Consider the following 15,825-nt stretch of genomic DNA (forward strand, 5'->3'; position numbering starts at 1 on the left):
GTCATCCCCGTCAGCTCTGCTTCGAGATAAGCTAGCTGTAACCAGAGTTAATTTCCCTCTCGTAGGACTTGGTTTAAAACGGCACGAGTTACCAACGCAGAGAACTGTTCTAAATCTCTCCTACTGACACGCCCTTGGATGGGTGTGGTGTAGACTCACGGCAGCCTGGGACTTGAGAGACGCAAGTGAAGCACTTCCCTCAAGCCCAAATTTTAAAGGGCACCAAAAAAAAAAAGAAAGAAGAAAAAACAAAACAAAAAACACCCCTCAGCAATCAAGATAAATAATATTTTAATGCAATATTTTTAAAAGAAAATGCTACAAATGGCTGATGAACAAACTATCAGACTCTCAGAGAAGGCAAGCCACAATATGGCTTGAACAGCATTGCTCACAGTTGGTGGTTTCGCCAGCTATGTTGCAATTGAAATAATAGGAGTTACCACTTTCCAGGCTGCCATATTGAATCTTTACCACCTCTGCCACACAACTTTCAATAAACCACCTCTAGAATCCTACTCCTGGTACCAAATTGTGTGTTAGTTAGGATTTGGTACAGCTACAAAGAACAGAAAATTCAAAGTAGTGGGACCTTAAACAAGACAGAAGTTTGGTGCCCCCCCAGGAAAATGCAGGCAGGCCCAGTGTGAGGTGGTGGCTTCCAGATCACTAGGGACTCAGCCTCCTTTTCTCCTACTTCTCCATTATCATTAATACATGGTTTCTATCTCATGGTTCAGAAAGCTGCTCTTGCTCCAGCCATCACATCCACATTCCAGTCAGCAAAGTGGAGAGTAGAGAAGAGGCCCACTCACATTGACTCTGAGGAACATTCCTACAGAGTACCATACAACACATATGCTCACAGTCCATTGGCTGGAACCAACAAGGCTTATCTAGCTGCAAGGGTAGCTGGAAAACATAGTCTTTGTTCTGGGTTGCCATGTACCCAGCTGAAAATGCTACCACTACAGAAGAAAAGGAGCTCGGGTACTGGGGACAACCAACAGTCTTGTAGATGATGAGGTCTGTGGCTGTGTCTGCTGCACCAGCTTCACTAGGGCTACAACAGGAGAGACCTGTCGCTGTGCTGGCCAAGCTGTCACCGTCTCTCCCACACATCCCGTCACACCGTGCCTCTGACCACAGTTTCCATTAGTTAATGCTGACGTTGATCTAAGAAGACCAGTTTTGACTTTACTGAAACTGTGGGGTGAGAAAGACACTTGGAAATATTCATTGGTGCTTCCTTTCCTCCCTGTGTATCCTCCTACCCAGTCAGCTGGCTGATTTTTCAGAGAGGAGTTAAAACTCTGGGAAACAAGTGCCAAGAAGGAAAAGCTTGCCTTTGAACTTCAGGAGCCTAAGACTCCTGATAGATTTGGAAGCCAACCTCACCAGCCAGAGCTGGTCCCTCCCCAGTGGTTCCTTCCCTCCTAAGGAGGGGTACATTTTCCTGGACTGAGAGGACAAAGAAGAACCAGAGGAGAAACAGGAGAGTGGGTGCTGGTGTGAGTCCCTGAGAGGGACCAAGGGTGCTGGGTGGGCAGTGGGGGTGGAACCACCAGGGTAAGTTCAGGATCCAGGAACGGGAGGAGGCCCTTGTGTCCCCATGCCCAGGGAAGAGCCCAGGAAGCCTGGAAATGTCTATCACATAAGGTGTCCAGGAGGAAGAGATGTCTACGTGGGAGTGGTGTACTAGTCAGGGTTCTCCAGAGAAACAGAAGATTATCTATGTCCTTATTTATGAGAGATTTGTCGTAAGGAACTGGTTCCTGTGATGATAAAAGCTGAGAGGTTCCACACTCTGCAGTCTGCAGCTGGAGAGCCAGGAGAGCTGGTGGTGTAAGTTCCAGCCCAAGGGCAAGAGAAGGCCGATGACACAGCTCAAGCAGCCAGGCAGAGAGGGAGTCTCCATTCCTCTGCCTTTTTGTTCTATTCAGACCTTCAACGGATTGGGTGAGGCCCACCCACACTGGGGAGGACAATCTGCTTTATTCTGTCTGCTGATTCAAATGTTCATCTCTTCCTGATGCACCCAGGTGGACACACCCCAAAATAACATTTAACCAAATATCTGGGCAGCCTGTGACCCAGTCAAGTTGATATAAAATTCACCATGATGTCCAGGCCAGAGAGCCTGTGTTTCCTGCAGTCAGACATCCTCTCTAAATGCAACAAGGTGCCATCGGAGAGTCTGCTCAGGGAAGAATCACTAACTCTGCTGCTGGAAACTTGAGCATGTTCACACGCCGCTGGGAAAGGCTGTCCAGAGGGAGGATGCCAATCAGGGAGCGAAGAGGTAAGTGAAGCAGGTGCGGCTGCCCGGGGCATGGGTCCAGAACCGGGAAGCGGGTTCGTCTCGGTTGTTAGAAGTGGGAATATGTACATAAATTGTATGGGCCTGGGGATAGCAGGTTTCAGAGTGGCTACTTTGTCTCTGTTTGTGCTAAGTTCTGGAAATCCCCAGCCGCTTGGGGAGGCTGTCCTGGCCCCTGGCTGGCTCCGGCAGTACCTGGGTGGCTTGACATCCATGCAGCAGTGGTCCTCACGCTGAGGGTGCACCGGAATCACCTGCGGGGGTTCTTAGCGTGCAGACTGCCGGGCCCCACAGCCAAAGCTCCTCGTTCAGCGGGTGGGCCCAGAGTGAGTGTTCCCAACAAGTTCTCAGGTGACGCTGATTCTGCTGGTCTGGGGACCACACTTGGAGAACCACTGCTGCTGAGAAAGCTCTGGCCGTCGGAGGATGGGGCAGGCACAGTGAAATCTCTCCCAGCCAGGGGACTGTCTCCAGTGAGCTGCGTCCCCAAATTGGTCCAGGCGACAGCACGTTTTTACACGCCTGGGTGTAATACTGAAATTCCTTATTTCCCAAAGGCTCTGAAGTTAGGGCTCGCTGGCGGTGACACCCCCGGGCCACCAGCGCAGGGCCAGCGGGTCACAGCCGGGGGCTCCCAGCCTGCGCTCGCCGGGTGTGCCTGTGGGCTGGACACGGCTCGGGAGCTGCACGCCCGTCATCTCTTTTATTCTGACATGACGTGGGTGGAGTTTTAGCCGCATTTTACAGATGAGGAAACAGAGTTAAGTAAATTGTCCAAGGTCTCACAGCCGATTAGTGGAGGAGTGGGTCCCAGCTTGGACACAGTGCCCAACCTGCTCGCAGCTGCCCTCCATGCCCTCCCTCCTGGGGGACAGAGAGAAGAGTCCTTCAGGGAAGCTCCTGGGAGCGGGGCCGCTGTGTTCCGGGGCGGGGGAGGGCATGCCCCTTCCCCACACCCCATGCCAGGCGGCTCCGGGATCAGCCCCGAACTTACCATCTCCAGGGCTGCCCACTTCCTTCCTAACAGAAGGCAGAGACTGCTTTAAAATGTAGGTTTTGTTATCAGTTGGTGGGGGCATGGTCAACAGGTCAGCGGATGACAGTCATTGAAAAGACAGCTTGTGCTCGCTGCTCCCAAGACGCGGGGCACATGCGACAAGAGGGGCCCTGGGGGGGAGCGCCAGGGTCCATCCTGAGACAGAGGCCGGGGAAAAACTGAGAGAGCCTCTGGTGGTTTCTGTGGGAAGAAACCCGGGGGCAGGGTGCGCAGGCTTAGGGTTGGCTGGTTGGAGTCATTTCAGTGGACTCTGGGGCACTCGGGTGGCCCCCAGGTGTGTGGCACCCAGCCCTGGGCCAGGTGGGCAGGCGGACGAAGTCTGAAGTGTGAGCGCTGAGAAAGGAGGCGGGGCTGCGAGCTCTGGGTGGGTGGGTTCGCGCAGGAAAGGCGCCCTCGCGGGTGGGTCTCTTACTGCCCCTCGGCCGCGGCTAACCCTGGGAGGGGCTGTCCCTCCTGGGTCATCCCAAGATACCAAAGCATCAAATACAGAAGCTGGAGGACGTGGTGACTACAGAAGGCCCACCCACAGGCCGCATCGGGGCTGCTTCTCCGTTTGGCAGCCCAGTACTGTTGTGTCGCCAGGGCCGTTTCTTGGGGAAGAGACTTGCAGTCAGAAGGTAACAGGACGAGGCGGGCAGCCAGAGTTAGGCACCAGCAAGGGACTGGTCCTTCTTGGTGGAGACCCAAAGGGACGTAAAGAAGGCATCTCACTCTGGAGGCCGGGCAGGGTGAGACTCGGTCTGGCGTGGCGAGACGGCAAAGGGGGCTGTAGGCACAGGAAGTGGTCCCCATCCATCCCTGGGGGGCGTGCGGAGCCATTGGTACAAAGGCCTCCTGCTGCTAAATGGTGCCCTTTATCCTGCCCCTGACAGAGGGACCCCCGCCCCCTGGGCAGCCCACCCCCTTCTCCCTTCCGTACCTGGAGGACCACCAGCCTCGTCTGGATGTGTGTCAATTGTCCAGCCCCCACTCTTGCAAACAACCACCCCTTGGTCACCCCTTGGGAATGGTCGCTTAAAAGGGGAGCCTGTGCTCAGGTGGGACTTTTCCCTGCAGTCCCGGGAGCCCCGGCCCCGTGAAGGCCAGAGGGGGCCCCCAGGCACCTGAATCAGAGGGCCACACCCTAGTGAAATGCCGTTTTATTCTGATGTCTATATTAGGGGGCTTCTCACAGTGGTAGGAACGCAAAACTTGCCAATCATCTGGCCTCACCTTGGGCTTGAAAAAACTGGGATGTAAGGGCGTCCCCAGACTCTGAACCTTCCTGCCGTTAGAAGGCCCAGCCTTGACTAGCCAAGGATGACTAGCCAAGGATCTGGGGAGACATGTGCAGGGCCAGGACCACGAAGTCTCAACGTGCAACAGTAAGGGTGGCCTCTCTGTGGGAAATGCAGTCTTCCGAGAAAACTTAGTTCATTGGGCTCCCAAGCTGCTTGGGGAAATCGAGGCGAGGACGAAAGGGAGCCCCAGCCTCACGCTTCAGCGAGCCCCCCCCCATCTGTCACAGCAGCTAACAGCTTCCAGGGGAACTTCTTTAAAAGGAGAGGAGAACCACCAGCTCTGCTTCGGCCCTGTGATCCGAAAAAGCAAATACGTAATGAATTGGGGTCAATTTCTGACGCACAAGCACCACATGGAAAACCCGCTTTCGGTCGTTTTCTGTGGCCCAGACAGACTCCTGGTGCAGTCTCAGCGCTGGACTCAGAAATGCACGGCGGGGGTGTCAAGCCAGAAGGCTGCCTGTGCGAGGAATCTGAATTCCAAAGGCCAGCCTTGCCTGGAGAGCTACCAGCTGGAACAGTGCGCGTCTAATTACATTTAGAACCGCAGTTTGCCCGTTGGAGGCTGAGAGGCGACTCCAGGTGAGAAATCGGTTGGTAACAGATGATTGACCAATGGCAGGGGAGGGGGTGGCCTGTTAGCATATGTGACTATTCATGACCTCAGGACTAAAGAATCAGAATGTCGGCAGGCGATATCTCTGTGCACCTGCTGTTTCTGGAGGCAAAGGCGGCCGGTGGGTGGATAAACAGACACTTCATGTGCTGCCTTATTCTACTGGACCTGCTGGCCCGTCAGTCCCACATGTGGGAATACTTCTCGGAGAAAAGGGGAGCACCTGGGTGAAATTAATTAATCCGAATGCCAAAGACCCGCTTGTGGCACAGAGCTGGGGAGCCCGTGGGCAGAGCCTGCTCCAAGAGGAGACGGTGAAGTCCCAGCAGCACAGCGGCGGGCCCCGGGCAGCCGGCCAGGCTGCTCGGAACCAACCAGGCGTCCTTGTTTACACTCGGCCAGGACGCCGGCGGGGAGCCCCAGCGCACCCCAGCCAGCAGCTGTCAGACGGAGATGATGCAACCCCGGGACTCCGGGGCGGTGGGTGCTGAGTTGTCCCTTACCTGCTCGCCCAGATGAACAGGGCACCAGGGAGAGCTTTCCAGGGCGAGGCTTTCTGGAATTAAGGTGCATGAAAGATGTCATCAGAAGACAGGGGTGAGGCAAGGTGCAGCGCAGGAGGGTGGGGTGAAAGCTTTTCCTCAGCGACCTCAGTCTCCTGTTTCAGCATTTCTTCTCTTTTCCAAAAACATTCTCTTCCCAGCTGTCCCACCCACACCTCCACCCAAATATAGCAAAACAACGTCTGGTGTCCAACGCACACTCCCCACTTCCTCCTTCTAAAATTGCTCTCGGGAAAGCCGCTACCACCACTAATTCAAACTTTGGGAGGATTTTAATGCAGGTGGTGTCTCCATTTTCCTACGCATGGAGTCCCGTTCCCCCAGCGTCACTGTTAAGACGACCAGTATTTCTCCATTGACTTGCCGAACTCTGGCTGACTATCTGTGACTCTGTTTCCGGGCTCAGCTCCGTCCCGCTGCTCAGCTTGTCTGTCCTTTCTCCAGCACCGCGCTCTCCTCGGTGCCGAAGCTTTACAGCAGGTGTAAAGTCGGCAGCGTTGGGCCCCTACCGTTCTGGTTCAGTATTTTGTTGGCTACTTTGGGTCTTTTACCTCCAGATAAACATTGGAATCATTTTTTTCAACATCCCCAAAAGAACTTCCTGGGATTTTGATTGTGATGGTGTTGAATTTGCAGACCAAGCTGGGAAGAGCTGACGTCTTAACAACATTGAGTCCTTCTGTCCGGAGACATGGGGTAGCTCCCCACTCAACTGGACCTTCTTTAACGTCTTTCACCAGAGATTCGTCGTTTTCCTCATACAGATTCTGTAAATGGTTTATTGGAGTTATGCCAGTTTCATTTTTATATGGTGATAATATAAATGGCAATGTGTTCTTTTTTTAAGACTTTTTTTAGAGCAGTTTTAGGTTCCCAGCAAAATTGAGAGGACTGTACAGGGGGTTCCCATACACCCTCTGTCCCCACACATGCACAGCCTCCCCCGTTATCAGCAGACACCCCCTACCGGAGCAGTGCACTTGTCACAGCGGATGAGCCCACACTGGCACGTTGTAATCACCCATTGTCCATGGTTACATTACAGTTCAGTCTTGGTGTTGACATTCTGGGGACTTGCACAAATGTACAGTGTCATGTGTCTGGCATCATGGTATCACACAGAGCATTTTCACTGCCCTCTAAATCCTCAGCGCTCCATCTATCCATCCTCCAGCTTCTGGCAACCACCAATCTTTTCACTGCCTCCACAGTTTTGCCTTTTCTAGAATCTCATAGAGTTGGGAATCACACAATATGTAGCCTTTTCAGATTGGCTTCTTCACTGAACAATATTCATTTAAAGCTCCTCCATGTCTTTTCATGGTTTTACAGCTCATTTCTTTAGTGCTGAATAATATTCCATTGCCTGGATGTACCACAATTTATCCATCCATCCACCTCCTAAAGGACATCTTATTTGCTTCCAAATTTTGGCGATTATGAATAAAGATGCTATGAACACCCTCTTGCAGGTTTCTGTGTGGACATACGTTTTTAACCCCTTTTGGTAAACGTAACAAATGTGGTTTCTGGATCGTATGGTAGCGTTATGTTTAGCTTTGTAAGAAGCCGTCAAGCGTCTTCCACAGTGCCTGCCCCACTTGCCCCTGCGCCAGCAGCGCGTCGGAACCCCTGCGGCCCCGCATCCTCACCAGAAGCTGGTGTCGCCAGTGCTCCAGGCCTCGGCCATTCTGGCAGGTGAGCGGTCGCAGCGCACTGCTGTTCTGCTTTGCATTTCCCTGTTGACGTATCATGTTTGGAGTGTTTTTATGTGCTTATTTGCCATCTGCATGTTTTCTTTGATGAGGTATCTGTTAAGATCTTTGGCCCAGTTTGTTTGCTTGCTCACTGTTGAGGTTTAGGAGTTCTTCGTATCTTCTGGGTAACAGTTCTGGCAGATGTGTCTTTTGCAAACGTTCTCTCCCATCCGGGGCCCGTCTTCTCGTTCTCTCCACGTTGTCTTTTGCGGAGCAGACGTTTTTAATTTTAACGAAGTCCAGCTTACCAGCTCTTTCTTCCATGGGTCACACCTTGTTGTTGCTTCTAAAAGTCGTGGTCATAACCACGGTCACCTAGGTTTCCCCGTATGTTGTCTTCTAAGAGTTTTACAGTTTAACGTTTGACATTTAGGCATAGGATCCATTCTGAGTTAATTTTTGTGAAGGGTGTAAGGTCTGTGTCTAGATTTTCTTTTTGCATGTGGAATCCAGTTGTTCCAGCATCATTTGTTGAAAAAAAAAAAAACTATCTTTGTGACATTATCTCGCCTTTGCTCCTTTGTCAAAGATCAGGTGACTGTATTTATGTGAGTCTACTTCTGGGCTCTCTGTTCCGTTCTGTTGATCTATCTGTTTATTCTTTCACCAGCAGCACGTTATTCTGATGACTGCAGCTTTACAGTAAGTGTGGATTCAGGGCGTGTCACTCCTCCAGCGTGGTTCTTCTCCTTCAGTGCTGGGCTGGCTATTTTGGGTCTTCCGTCTTTTCATGTAAACTTCAGGATCGGTTTGTTCACATCCGCAGATTAACCTGGTGGGATTGCCCCAGGATTGCACTGAATCTAAGATTAAGTTCGGAAGAACTGGCATCTTGATTATATTGAGCCTTTCTGTCCACAAACATGGAATCTCTCTCCATTTATTTATTTCTACTTTAGAATTGTTCACCAGAGTTTTGTAGTTTCCCTCATACAGATCTCATACGTACATTGTTAGGTTTAGAGCTAAGGAGTTCAGTCTGGGGAGTGCTGATGTACACAGTGTTCTGGTCTAAATTCCCGAGCGCACCTGTTCGTTGCTGGTGTGAAGAAAGCCGTCGGCGCTTGGATGTGACTCCGTGTCCCGCGGCCTGGCGGTGACTGCTTATTCGTGTCACGGGGGCTTCTTCTGTCCGTTGCTTTTGGATCTTGTACATCGTCAGTCATGCCGTCTATGGAAAAAGACTGAAGAGAAGCAAGTTTTACAGGTAAGATGTTGCCCCCACCTCGGGTTCTTTCAAGGTTTTCCCTTTGTCCGCGGCTTTCTGCAGTTTGACTATGCTGTACCTGGGGGTAGATCTTTTCAGTATTTATCCTGGTTTGCGCTCTCTGCCTTTGGATCTATAGTTTGGTTTCTGTCATTAACTTTCGAAAACCTCTGCCTTGTTGCTTCAAATATTTCTTCTGTCCATGCCTCGTTTTCTTCTCTTGTTACTCTCATCGTGTGTCTCCGAACACCCTTTGTGATTGTCCCACGACTCTTGGATATTGTGTTCTTTTCCTTGTGAATTATTCTTTTTCCTCTCTGCATTTTAGTTTGGGGAATTTTTGTTGACATAGCCTAAGGCTTACTGATTCTTTCCCGTGTCCAGTGTACTAGCGAGCCCAGCAAAGGCACTCTTCATTTCTGTTACTGTTTTAGTTTCTAGCATTTCCTTTTGATTCTTTCCTGGAGTTCATTTCTCTTGTTTACATTAACCATCTGTTCCATTTATGCCTTTAGCATATTAATTAGAGCTACTTTAAATTCCTGGTCTGATCATTACAAAAATCAGCAACATATCTGAGTCTGGTTCTGATCCTTTGTCTCTTAGACTTAAAAACATTCTCCTTAGCATACCGGATAATTTTACTTTGAAAGCCAGACAGGATTTATTAGCATGAGGAACTGAGGCAAAAGGGCCTGGGATGTGGGGTTTTGTGTTTATCTGGCGGAGTTGTGTGTTTGCTGCTGCAGCCGTCAGTCTTCAGTTCCCTCCGGTGTCCTTGTGTTTGTGTCATTCGTCGTCTTGGGGCTTCCCTGGAGACTCCTTGTTTAAAAGAATCTCAGCCCTGTCATTCTTCCAGCTGGGACCCCATATACCTGAGTGTACAGGAGCCTGCCGGCTTGGCGGGGAGGCGTGGTGGATCCTGTGATCAAGACTCAGTCTCTTGGGGAGACGCTGCCCATGGGCTGTGACCTTCATGAGTGCTTCTCAGCCTTCCCTTCCCCCAGCCCACCCAGGAGAGACAGGAAGGCGAGAGGGGGCTGGAGTTCGCAGCTCCCCTTCCCTCACATTTGCTAAGTCTCTGGTAAAGTAGTTCCCTTTGAGGGAAGGGCTTATTTGATTAGAAAAGATCTCGCTGGGCGTATTTTAAAATAGTTACTTTTCCCCTCCCCCTGTTGGAAGCAGGTGGAGATTTTTCTCTGACTTCACCCTGAGAGCCTGGTGGGGCTCCTAGAGGTAAAACTCATAAATGTGTGGGCACCTCCTTCCCCCACCAAGGATGGGCCGGGCGTCTTGGACCTCACGCTAGTTTCCACTCACCTTGAACAGCTAGTCAACCACCAGTTAAGTTTCCTGCCCGTTGGTCACTCGCTCCCGTGGCTTCCAGCAGGCTGTGGCCCTCTGTGCTCGGCTGCGATTACTCACCTGTCTCTCCAGTTTGGGGCAGCAGTCCGCCCTGTGACGTCAGCTCTCTAAAAGATCTAAGAAGAGTTGTGGGTTTTTCAGTTTGCTCAGATTTTTCTTGTTGTGAGTGTGGAAGTGGTGACTCTCCAGCTTTTTACTTGTTGTGGCAGAAACCAGAAGTTCTAGTTAACTTTCGTATAAGACATGAGATTAGGTGAGTGTTCATTTCTTTGACTTACAAGTGCCCAGCTGTTCAGCAGCACGTGTTGAAAGACTGCCTTTTGCTGACTGAATTGCTTTTGCTTTTTCTTGCCTAATCTGTCCCTTCCCAGCTGATTTGACACATTGATTTCACAGCATCAAATTCACCGTGTATTTAGGTCTATTTATAGATCCTCTATTCAGTTCCATTAATATGTCCATTTCAGTGGTAATTAATCAGGGACAGTTTTTCCCCCAGGGGACACTTAACAAAGTCTGGAGACATTCTGGATTGTCACAGCTGAGGGGAGGGGGTGCCCCTGGAATCTATGGCGTGGTGGTCAACACCCTGAGGTGCACAGGACAGCCCCCATGGCAAAGAGCTGCTGGCCCAAGTGTCAGTACTGCCGAGGATGAGAGCCCTGCTGTCTCAGCCACTGTAGGCGCCACAGAATGATTTTAGATATGCAGATAGGCTAGTTCCTTAACATTACTCATGCTTTTCCCCCCGGATTTTCCTAAGTAGTCTTGCGTGACCCCTTCCTCCTCCCCACTGCCACCCACAGACTTGAGGATCAGTTCTTCCACGTCAGGGTTTCTCAGTCTCGGTGCTGTTAACACTTTGCAGTGGGGGCTGTCCTGCCTTGCAGGACGTTTACAACAGCATCCCCGGGCTCCTCCCACTGGAAGCCAGCACTCCCCTCCCCCAGTCATGAGAGCCTCAGTTGTCCCTCTTGGGGACAAAACTACTCATAGCTGAGAACCACAGGCCCAGATTATAAAAAATGAGTCTGTTGGTGTCTTTGCAGGGATCACGTTGATTTTATGGATTAAGAATATCTGACATCTTTGTGAAGCTTTCCATCTAAGAACCCAGTACCTCTTTCCTGTTTGTGTTTAGTTTTTCTATGTACTGTAGTAGAGGTTTACTATTTTATTTCTGTAAAAATATGCACATTTTTAAAAGTTAAGTCCTATACGTGTTACCATTTTGGTTGCAGTTATAAATAGGAAATTTTCTTCCATTATATTATCTAACTGGTTGTTATTTGTATGTGAAAACTAGTGATTTTGCTTCTTAAATTAGTAACTGACCACCACATAATATCTTTTGCTATTCTTTTTCCTTATTTACTTTTAAATAAATTTAGGGTTTTTGTAAATGAAAGCATAAATCTTACCATAATGATTTGGCTTCCTCCTTTCCAACTTTTATACCACTTATTGCTTCTTTTTGTGCAATTTTGTTACTTGGGAGACTCCCAAAACACTGTCCAACGAGAGCATGGTGGTAACATCTTCGTGCTGTTCCTACTTCAGAAAATAATTGATAATTATCACATTTGTTTTTCTGTGTGGCAGTTGTTTTATTCATCCTAGTTACCTTCAAAGTAAATATATGGAGCAACTTCTCTTGTGAGGTTTCAGAACTCTGAGGAGCTTATGGCTTAAGGGGAAGTACTTCTGTTAAGAGCACAGAACTCTGCGTCCGTAGTCTCTCTGCAGCGAGGGGGCAGGTAAGTGGCTGAGGCTTTACCAGTCCAGTGATTCCTCCCAGGTGTTGGATCAGGAGCTAGTGATGCAAAGAAGCAGGTGCCCTGAAGAGAGAGCCAAGTTTCTGAGTCAGGAGGGTGGTCTGGGGAGCCAGCACCAGGTCTAGAGGGCAGCAGTCGTGCTCCCCGGGGCTGCGGTGTCCTCACCAGCCCATTTTGTGGTATGATTGTAGTGTCCCTTCTGGCTGCGGAGGCTCTGAGCCGGGTTCTCCAGTCCATCCTGCAATCCAGTGAGCACCGAGCGGCCTTTCAGCACATTTTTTTCCCGCTTAGATCATCCAGAATTAGTCACTGCTACGTGCCAATAAGAGCCCTGACTGACGCATCTTCCATGACCCCCACCCAAACTGTTCCCTGTTGTAGTCTTACAGCTTCCTGCGCTCCTCTGTCGCATCATCTGTAATTAAATCAGTGTGATCGCTTCTGTCTGTCTCCCCACTGACAAGGCTCCACACGACCGGAATCCCGTGTGTTTGCCACTGAAATTCCCACATGAGTTTAATCAAGTACGCAGCTAATTATAAGGAGTCTTAATAACACTGGCAAGACATAAAAGGTAGAAACTTTATGCTAGGGGTGTGAAACTACAGACGGATTTGGCAGGCCAGGTTCCTTACGATGATTCTGAAGTGAAGCCTGCTTCTGCGGTGGCCACAGATCGTGGGTTCACTGGAACAACCCCAATTCCTTGTCTCCCTGGGCCATTGTTCTCCCAAATACACTCAGATCATATGTCTTGGTTTTGATGCCCTAAATCCTAATTACATAAGAGAAGGAAAGCCATGGATGCAAATTACAGGTTAGTCCCACAACAAAGGCCTTGCTTTGTCCCCTGTTTCATCAGATTAAAAGTTACCTGCCCAAGTGGACCATACGTTCATTTTGCCGTGAGTCACTAGGGGCCATGATGTGTCCGAGTGACGACAGATTGTGTGTCCCGACAGCGCTCCTTCACTTCTTTGCTCTCCTCAGGAAATGTACGGTGGTTTTCTGCCTGTTCAGAGAAGGCCTTTGTTGGCAACCAGTGGCTCTCGGCAGTGAGCAGTGGCAGCTACTGTTGACCGTGCGTCTGGGATGCCTGTGGGCTCCGCTCTTGACCACGGCCTCTTCGATCTCTGTTCTTCCTTTGCCGCTGCTGCATCTGGGCCTCTCGCAGTGCTTGGCCCGTGGTGTTCAGTAAATAGCAGTTCGTTTGACTCCACTGACTCCTTAACAACATCCGCATACTTGCCCTGTCTCACTGTCTGGAAACAGGTTTGGAGAAACTGAATGACCTGTTCCTCAAAGAGACAGACAGGGATTTATCCCAAACCCTGGGGACCGGGGCTGCTTTCCTCTGGCGGGTCTTGCTACGGGCCCCACCCGGCACCTCGTGCTGTCACAGACTTTTGTTGTGGGATCAGGTCATGAGTCCCAAGTGATGAGGCTGCGTGGGCTGCAGCCTGAGCCAGCTGGCAGGGGCTTCTCTTGCTGTGGGCCCCCTCAAAACTGGCTGCCTTGTGGTTAGCTGGTAAACAGCCTGGATCAGTACAACCCAATTTGAAACAGGTTGTCTCTGTAACGCAAAGACACGCATCAGCCTTTGCGTCTCTTTGATGCTGACGGGGGTGCCAGGCACAGAACTGGTGTGTGATTTCAAAGAGGTACGGTACTTACCATGCCCCAAACTGCTGCGTCACACACTGGAAATGTGACTAAGCCACCAGCCGGGAGCGTTTCTAAGGGGCTTAGCGCCCACGTGCCGGGGCACACCTATCACACCGAGGTATCTAGTCCCGCCAGCGTTACGCGTTCAGGGCAGTGCATTCGTGGTGACGTGTTCTGCAGACTAAACCCGACACGGAGGCCTAGAAGGGACGACGCCCTGAGCAAGGCCGTGAAAGTGTGTTGCCATCCTTGCCAGGTGAAATAAAAGTGTGTTTGGTATCCTCTGCCTGTGGTAAAGGAGGCAGGCGTGTTGCCTGGGTCACCAGCTGCACGCCGGGTTCTAGAATTCATCCTGATTCGCTCCAGTAAGTCGTCTGTTCCCGGCAGGGCGCCTGGGTTAGCGTCTCCATCTGGTTGGTTGTACGTGGTCCCCACACCAGTCTTTCCCGCAGGCTGGGGTGAGTCGGCGGTGTCTCCTGCGTCCCTCAAGGGGCGGCCTCCTTTGAAGCCTCCCTGGGGGCAGGTACTGCCCTTGACCGGCCGTTGCAGTCGGGAGGGGCATTTCCCTAGGCTCCCACTCAGCTCCTCCCTCTGTGGTAACCCTCGCCGCGCAGCGCGGGGATTCCCAAGCATGCCTGTGCCGAAGGCGCGGCTCAGGAACTGGGGCACCAGCACAGATGGCTTCCCAGGGGACACAGTTTGATGAGAAACCTTTTATCAGGTAAACGTCACCAGGCCCCCCCCTTCTGGTAAACCACAGAGACAGCCCCAGGCCCCCCGCAGTCACATTAGCTTAGAGCCAGGATCCAAGGACAGGGCGGTGACCTTCGTGACGCCCCGAGGGAAGAGGGGTCTTGTGCACTTGTGCTGCTGGGCAGCGTCCTGCTTCACAGGTGCCGCGTCCCTCGTTCTGCGTCTCTGAACTGCCCCTGGGGCGGGTGAGAGGCCGTGACTCCAAACAGTGACCTGGGCCCTCGGTGTCAGTCCAGTGGCCTCCGGTCACCAGCCAAGAAGTTTTGTTGGCTTAGTTGTTTGCTCATTTGCCTTTGGTTTGTTTCTGTTACATAAATCAAGCAGGACCTTGGAGGGCTGCCTGGAACTATTTCAGTTCTGGGGACGTCAGGGCCACAATTCCTCTGCAGTGGTTTGGGGATGAAATTTATCAATATGGTACACTCGTCCGAGATTTTTAACTCTTGAGTAGCTGGAGATGATTCTGTTTGCGTGTTTGGGTGACTGAAATGCAGGTAGCTTGTGTGAAATGATGTGAGGATGCCAGAATTCTTAGGTATGTTGAAAAGAGGCCTACAAACACGGGGAGACGGGGCTGTTTGTGAACGTGCTCACCCACCTTCTAACTACGTCCCCAGGATGGCCCAGAAAATACACTGGTGACGGGGGCGCCAGTGTATTTATAGGGACCGCCATGGTTGCCCGCTGGGCTGGGGGAGGGTAAGTGGGCGATTGCTGCCTCTGAAATGGAGGAGGGTGGGACCCCCAAGGACAGGCCAGCAGCAGAGCTTGAGTGTCAGAGACAAGGCACTGTGGCTCCTGGGAAGGTCAGTGGGGCCTGCGGGGCGTTCAGTGACTTCCCGCATCTTTGGCAGGCGGTGATCGACCACGGGTCTCTCCCTGCTTCATAAGCTGCCAGAGAAAGTAACGCCGCCTGTAGTTTATTTCCATCTCTAAGTGAGAACAGCCTCAACCTCTGGGTCGTTGTTCGCCTTGGCAAACACTGCACAAGGCGGGGGCGCCTCAGAGCGGAGCTCCTCAAACTTGTCAGTCACCTGGGATCTGGTGAAAGTGCGGATTCTGGCCCAGCAGGTCGGCGGGGGTCTAAGATGCTGCAGTTCCCACAAGCCGCCCACCCTTCCCCAGCCCCCCGGGAGCTGCTGCTGGGTCCGCCCCAGCTCTGCCGGCTGCTCTACGCTCACCAGGACAACTCCCCTCTTCACAGGCATAGAGATTAGATTTTATTTGAAATAAAAACAATTCTGATTCAAAACAGGTCTAACTGTTTAAAACACCTGGTCTAAAGATTCTCAATAAAATGCTGATTTAAAAAAGGAAACAAAAAGAGCCCGATGCCCGACCAGCCGGTCCCCACTGCCACGGGGACAGAAGGGCTTTTACTCCGGGGACTCCTTACGGGTGTCGGTTTCACTTATCCAAGAAATCGCTCTGCAAGGCTGCTCAGCGCCAAGCACTGCAAAGGCTGAA

At 51.3% G+C, this 15,825-nt stretch overlaps 2 long non-coding RNA genes across 8 annotated transcripts; one reads left to right on the plus strand and one right to left on the minus strand.

The window, feature by feature from the left end:
- Positions 1–222: 222 nt before the first annotated feature.
- On the minus strand, positions 223–13,949 carry LOC140687838 (uncharacterized). Of its 7 annotated transcripts, none has more exons than XR_012062463.1 (5): positions 13,615–13,949; positions 12,106–13,202; positions 11,587–12,003; positions 10,121–10,281; positions 223–4,948 (listed from the first exon to the last, which is right to left on the minus strand). It is a non-coding gene; the product is annotated as an uncharacterized lncRNA (long non-coding RNA). The 7 variants fall into 7 exon arrangements; XR_012062461.1 differs by having other exon boundaries at positions 223–4,175; positions 4,590–4,948; positions 11,587–13,202; positions 13,615–13,947; XR_012062460.1 differs by having other exon boundaries at positions 11,587–11,716; positions 11,790–13,202; positions 13,615–13,946.
- A 27-nt stretch (positions 13,950–13,976) lies between these two features.
- LOC140687842 (uncharacterized) lies at positions 13,977–15,614 on the plus strand. Its single transcript, XR_012062468.1, has 2 exons — positions 13,977–14,063; positions 15,213–15,614. It is a non-coding gene; the product is annotated as an uncharacterized lncRNA (long non-coding RNA).
- Positions 15,615–15,825: the final 211 nt, after the last annotated feature.

The sequence above is a fragment of the Vicugna pacos genome, chromosome 20 (assembly GCF_048564905.1).
Source record: "Vicugna pacos chromosome 20, VicPac4, whole genome shotgun sequence".
NCBI classification, from domain to species: domain Eukaryota; kingdom Metazoa; phylum Chordata; class Mammalia; order Artiodactyla; family Camelidae; genus Vicugna; species Vicugna pacos.